Here is a 7,281-nt window from a genome sequence, read left to right on the forward strand (position 1 = left end):
GCCTCTGAGGAGCCGCAATCCTATAAACAGGTTGGGGCTCCACCCCTGGGTCACTCCCTTAGCCTAGCATCTTCCCCTCTTCCCCAAGAGGCTGGGCCAACCAGCATCTCCATAAACCTCTGGCAGGGCTCCAGGACCCTGGATGGAGCACCCCTTTCAGACGTGGAGCATCACGACTGCAGATGCCCCGAGGAGGGGAGCAAGTCCTAGGAGCAGCAGTGGGAAGCTGGTTCCCCTGAGGCTGAAGGTCTGGCACAGAGTAGGGGCAGAACTGTGGAAACCCTGCAGCCCAGCCCCAGCCTGAGCCAGGCAAGCCTCTTAGGGCTTGCTGAGGGCTGAGCAAATGGGAGCAGACGAGAGAGACCAGACCTCCTTGGCAGCTCTCTGCAGCCAGGATCCTGGTTATCATATTAAAGGCAATCAGAGTGGCAAGCACTGAGCAGAATTCAGAGTGCTACAGGGGGGCTCTGGACTCTGGTTCTAAGCCCCTCACCCTCAGCTTTACCCTCTCCCCTTCCCTTTGGTTGATCCTAGGAGTTTAGAAGATTTCCTTTAGACTCAATTGGCAAGCATTCTAATATAGGTAACAGAGACCAATCAGCACACTCTTAGACTAGACTATGAATATTACAGAAGAAAACTTTGTGAAGTTACCTGTTTAAACTATTCAGTGTCCACAGCAACACAAAGTGTTCTCCTAAAATGACATGAATTCAGTTATTTCGTTGTCAATCCACTATGTAATTGAATGACAGGATTTATTTTTCAAGGCAGATGAAACGGAATTAATGTTAACTTAGCACAAACGGATCTAAAAAGTATTATTACAGGGGTACCTGGGTGGCTCAGTCAGTTGGGCGTCTGCCTTTGGCTCAAGTCATGATCCCGGGGTCCTGGGATCGAGTCCTGTATCGGGATCTCTGCTCAGTAGAGAGTCTGCTTCTCCCTTTCTCTCTCCCTCTGCCTCTCCCACTGCTCGCACTCACTTGCTCTCTCAGAAATAAATATGATCTTAAAAAAATAAACTAAAATGAAAAGTATTATTACAGAATTGGCCAAAAAAAGAAAATTACTAATAGTCTATGAAAAATGTGAAAAATAACTGAATGGGAAATATTTCTAGTTTGCATGAGCCTGATGTCTAATCTAATGAAAAAGTAAATGTAAAAGGTAGAAAACTATGAAGAACAACTTATTCCAAAATAGGTCATGAATGAAGCAATTCACGGAGTCACATGGCTTGTGAGTGGCCAAGCCCAGGATTATGTCCTCTGGAGTCAAAGTTTGTGTCCCCTTCCCCAGTCTGGGCTTAGCCTAGCCTGGAGCTTGCCCATCCTCCAGAGCCATCCCTGGACTGTAGGAGTCCTGAGAAATACATTTCACTGAGGAGTGAATTAACCTCTCCCTGAAGTGATGTGAGGTTTATCTGGGACCACCAGATAGTCAGGGGCGGGGGGGGGGGGGTGGTGCGCGGAGCTGAAGAGGCAGGCTGCAGCATCACCTTCTAAGAGGTAACCCCCAGTGCCAGCCCTTCACACATGTATGGCACGGCCAGGCACCCGCCCCCACCATTCCCAGAGGACTGGAGCCCAGGGCTCAGCTGGTCGGGCTCAGAGGAGAGCTTGGTACTCAGTTTCCCCATCTGTGCAGTGACGGTGGGGTTGATGCTAAGCCTAATAAAAACCATGATATTCCTGACTCAGAGATTCTTAATTTGGGTCTGGGGCCCATGGATGGGATTTGGGGCACTCTCAATTGTTCTGGAAATTATATATGGAATGTGGGTATGTATGTATGTGAATGCTTCTGGAAAAACGGTCTAGAGCAGCATGGTCCAGTAGGAATGTCATGCAAGCCACATATGTCATACTAAATTTTCTACTAGCCACATTTTAAAGAAGTAAAAAGATATAGAAGAAACTAATTTTAATAATGCCTTTATTGAGCCCAATAATCTAAGGTATTATCAATTCAACATGTAAGCAACATATGAAATTATCAAGAAGATCTTTTACATTTCTTTCATACTAAGTCTTCAAAATCCACTGTGTGTTTTACATTTAGAGCTTATCTTTTTATTTCAATTTCCTAGACTGTGCTTTTCATCCCCATCACTTATTTATTTTATAACTGGAAGTTCACACCTCTTAATACCCTTCACCTATTTTGCCCCTCCCTCAACCCCCCAACAGAGAGTTTGCTCTCTGTCTTTATGATTTTGTTCTGTTTTTGTTTGTTCATTCATCTGTCTTGTTTCTTAAATTCCACATGTAAGTGAGATCACATGGTATCCGTCTTTCTCTGATTTATTTTCCTTTACATAATGTCCTCTAAGTCCATCTATCTGTTTTCCCAAATGATAAGATTTCATTCTCTTTTACGGTTGGGTAATATTCCATTGTATGTATCTACACCACAACTTCTTCACCTATTGTCTGTGGATGGACATTTCAGTTGATTCCATACTTGGCTATTGTAAATGATGCTGCCAAAAAACACAAGTGGGCATGTATCTTTTTAAATTAGCGTTTTCATTTTCTTCAGTTAAATACCCCAAAGTGGGATTACTAGATTATATGGTAGTTCCATTTTAATTTTGTGAGGAAACCGCATACTGTCTTCCAGTGGCTGTACAAGTTTGCCTTCCTAACAACAGGGCACGAGCATTCCTTTTCTCCACATCCTCGCCAGAACTTATCTCCTGTCTTTTTGAAACTAGCCATTCTGACAGATGGGAGGTGATACCTCATTGTGATTTTGATTGCATTTCCCTGATGATGAGTGACGTTGAGTATGTTTTCATGTGTCTGTTGGCCATCTGGATGTCTTCTTTGGAGAAGTGCCTGTTCAAGTTCTCTGCCTATGTTTAAACTGAACTGTTTATGTTTCTGGTGTTGAGTTGTATTTGTTCTGTATCTATATTGGATATTAGCCTCTTACCAGATATATCATTTGCGAGTATCTTCTCTCATTCAGTTTTGTTGATGGTTTCCTCCACCGTGCAAAAGTTTTTAGTTCAGTGTCATCCCGATAATTTAGTTTTGCTTTTATTGTCCTTGCTGGAGGAAACAGATTCCAAAAAATAGTGTAAAAGCCAATATCCAAGAGTTTCTGCCTGCATTTTCTTTTAGGAGTTTCATGGTTTTGGGTCTCACATTAGGTCTTTAATACATTAGAGTTGATTTTTGTGTCAGAAAGTGGTCCAGGGTCACTCTTTTGCACGTAGCCTTCCAGTTTTCCCAGAACTTACAACATATCTTAATTCAGAATAGCTACATTTCAAATGTAATAGAGTGGTCACAGGTAGCTAGTGGCTACCTTATTGGAGCAGGGTTATGGAGGTGCCACAGAATCCGGCAAGGACAAGAGGGAATGAATTATGTGCCAAGACTTAGAATTTTATTTGGTTCACACTGAAGTGGGAAAGGGGAAGGACCAGGAGAGCAAGGGAGCAAAGTTGTTGGTGTCTTTCTGATTCCCCCATCCCCCAGCCTCCCTGCAAAGGCTGTGATTAGGAAGCAGAGACTGGGAGAGATGGTCCAAGAAGAACAAAGGCCAGGGCAAGAGGACAGAAGAGAGGCAGAGAGTATCTGGGGGCAGTCATTCTGAAGCAGGGGCAGCAGGCATAGCAGGGTTTGGCTAAGCTCACGTGTTGCTCACTCAGGCCAGTGGGATCCTCAGGGGCAGGGCATGTCTGCTGAGCCTATCAGGGCAGGCCCCGCCCCAGCTGCCAAGCTGGAGGAGAGCTTGGACACCTCCATTTTCCATTCTGTCATCCCTTTCCCTTTGCTGGCTTTCCCCCTTCCTTCCACTCTCTCCTCTCAGAGTTTGCTCTACACTCACAATAATTGGACATCTATTTTCTTCATTCTGCATTCACAGACCCTTTAAATTTCCCATATCTCCTCTGTAGAAGCAGCTCTTTCCCCACGCTCAGCCCCCACGGTCTGGGTAGTCTTGTTCTGTCTCTTGCTGCAGGAATGCAACGTGTGGCATACAGTTCATTGGGCTCGTGACTCAAGCTGTCACAAAGGAAATCCTGGTACATGAAGTACTGAATGAGGTGCTTTGTCATTCCTGCCAGGCAAGCACCTGGCAGGATATGAAGGGGAGCCGCTGATGGTAGACATCTTGCCATCACAAGGGGAAGACTGTTCGAAAATGGAGCCAACAATAATAGTTGACACTTAAGCAACCCTTACTCTAGGCAGGCAGAGGTGGGTTTACTGTGAAGGTAATGTTGAGTAAGCTTCTCGCACATGCCCTTCCAAGTCTCTGAGAAGACCTTAGCCATAGGTTCTCATGCTCACTCATAGGGGTTAGTAAAATTTGCAAAAGTAAGCTTTTTAAACTACAACAGGTAGAGACTCCTGTCTTCGCATTCTTTCATGTCTTCTGTTAGCACTGATGTGACTGTATTTTTAGGATCTGGCTAAGGAGAAGGTGAGTTGGAGAGCCGATTAATTTTTATTTATTGGGACATAGTTATGTGGTTTGCAGTCAGTTTCATGTATACTGAAGTTACTGCTAGCCTTTGTGACTTAGGAACAGCTTCCAAAAAGACTCCTATCTCCCACTGTGCCAACTCCTCTGGCAATGTGGTACAGAGGTAGGAGACCAGAGGTTGTACTGAGGTCTGAGAAGGATGAGGTGGAGGAAGACAAACAAGGTCTGAAATATACAAAGCCAGAAACTAGACTGTGGAAAGTTTGTCCAATCAAACACATAAAGCCCTAGGTAAAAGATTTAGTTTTCACTGACGCCTGATGAAAACAGAAGTCTCTCCTAAAGAAAATGTTTTCAATGTCTGCAATGTCTTTTTTCTTTTATTTGATGGGAATCTGAAGAGATGGAAGTTACCATATTCCTATGCTATAAGTAACTAGCAGATCCATAGTACTCAGATATGAGAGAACCTTGAGAGATGTGGCAGATTTGATTTTTTTTTAAACATTTTTATTTATTTATTTGACAGACAGAGATCACAAGTAGGCAGAGAGGCAGGCAGAGAGAGAGGGGGGAAGCAGGCTCCCTGGTGAGCAGAGAGCCCGATGTGGGGCTAGATCCCAGGACCCTGAGATCATGACCTGAGCCGAAGGCAGAGGCCTTAACCCACTGAGCCACCCAGGCACCCCAGGTTTGATTTTTTTAAAAAAGATGTTTGCAGCAACATCTCCTATCCTTCTTGCTCTTCCAAAACCTTGCAACTCCCTGTGCAAGAGAGGAGTGGGTGCAAATTCCCTTCCTCTTGAATCTGGGGTGTGCAGACTCTCTCTGATCAGATCTGAGGGACTCATACTGCTTGACTCCAAGTTTAGGTCATAAAATGTGATGCAGTTCCTCTGGCTGAGAGCTGTGGAAGATGCCCAAGTCCCCCTGTGTTTGCCCCATGGTGAGGAAACCAACCGCTGTGGAGAGGCCATGAGTTGGGGCTGGACTCGCCAGCACTGTCTCCAGATCCTCTCAGCCCAGCTCCACGCTGGGGACGAATGAGCCTTCAAATGGATCCAGCCCAACTGTTGAGTCACCCCCAGCCCGTACCCTTTTTGAATTTCTGACCCACAGAACCTATAAGCCTAATAAAGTGGTTGCTGTTTATGCCATTAGGTTTGGGGGTGGGGGGCTTGTTATAGAGCCATAGTCACTAAACCAGAGGTTTTCCCAAATTTTCAAATAATCCTAAAGCTTGATGTGACACTACCAAAGAAGAGTAGTGAAGTAGAAAGAAACTACCGATAATTAACTATATGACCAACAATTTTTTTTTTAAGTTGGTATTTAAGTTCTGCTAGTTAACATACAGCACAATATTATTCTCAGGAGTGTGATGTAGTCATTCCACACTTCCGCAAAACACCCAGTGCTCCTCACAACAAGGATACTCCTTTATTCCCACCACCTATTTCACCCATCCCCACACCCTATGGCCCACAATTCTTAAAAATCTTCAATCAACCAAGCTAGAGAGAAGATTGCTTTCTATTTGTTCTAAAGAAAATGATATTATAAAATCGATGCTGAACAAAGAGAATAAAAGAATATGCAACCAAACAGAGAAAGGAAAGGTACAGAGTTTAATTAATGGCAATTAATTAGTTTAAATAGTACATTACTTTAAAAATTTTGTGATGCCTTGGCATTTATCAGCCTTTTAAAATTTGCATTTTTGTGTGATTTCTTTTATCATTCCTAATAAATTCTTTCATACCTAATTTTGTATCAGCTTCAGGCTCCATGGAACATGGATCTAGGCCATATATCACATCATTCAAAGCACTTTATATATATAACATTTATTCATCCCCCAAAACTCTATGAGGCAGGTGTTATTATTACCCTCATTTTACAAATGAGAGAACTGAGGCAGAAATTGTTTGAGGGACTGTCCCCAGGTCTCCCTAAGGATCTAGTCCAGAGGCAGTGTTCTTAACCACCACCTGCAAGATGATCTCTCTCCCTCAGAAGTACAGTCAAGGGGGAGCATGAGAGAGTCCCTGGATCCAGCTTTGCCTGAAGGAGTAGATCTAGTTCTGAGATTTTCATTTGGGTCTCAGCTCCTCCCTCACCCACCTTAACTCCAGGAAAGAAGGATTCAGTTACTCCTCCCCTTTACCTTCCCCTAGAAAAGTACTTGATGACAGTGTCATGGAGGAGAGGAGGTACCTGATGGGATGGAGGAGGAGACAGAGCTGATGCCCAGCTGAGTCTCAGTTCTAGGCAGAAGTCCTCAAGTAGGTGGTAAGACAGATACCAAGATCTATCATGTGAAGCAGGGATGACACATGCTTCAGCATTCAGCACTAATTAGCATGTCAAGATCAAGGCCCAGGCAGGTCTGCTCATGAGGAAGTGATTATTCATTCTGTTGACAAAAGAGAAAGGACCATTTCCTGTCCAGGACTGCTCAGGACCAAGCAGGAAAGAAGCACTGGTCCTTCTCATTCTAGGGCTATTGGAACAGATAGCCTTCTCTAAGCAATGGACCCAGCCAATCCACTCATTCATCCAGCAGGTATTTATTTAGTGTCTCCTATGTCCCAGAGAGAGGGAGAGCCAGGGGAGTAAAAAAGGCCGATCCCCACCTAAGGAAGCTTCTGTCAGGTGTAAATCTGTCTTCCACACCATGTCTCTCAGCCAATGGAACACATCAGTGTCTCAGAACCTGGGACATTACATTGCAAGTTCTGGAGTGCTGGGGGTGGTACCTGACCCAGAAGAGAGCCTCAGGAATTTTGAAATAAAGAGCCGTGGAAGAGCTATAAACAAACATTATTCAGCTAA

The sequence above is a fragment of the Martes martes genome (assembly GCF_963455335.1).
Source record: "Martes martes genome assembly, chromosome: 7".
In the NCBI taxonomy this organism is placed as follows: Eukaryota; Metazoa; Chordata; class Mammalia; order Carnivora; family Mustelidae; genus Martes; species Martes martes.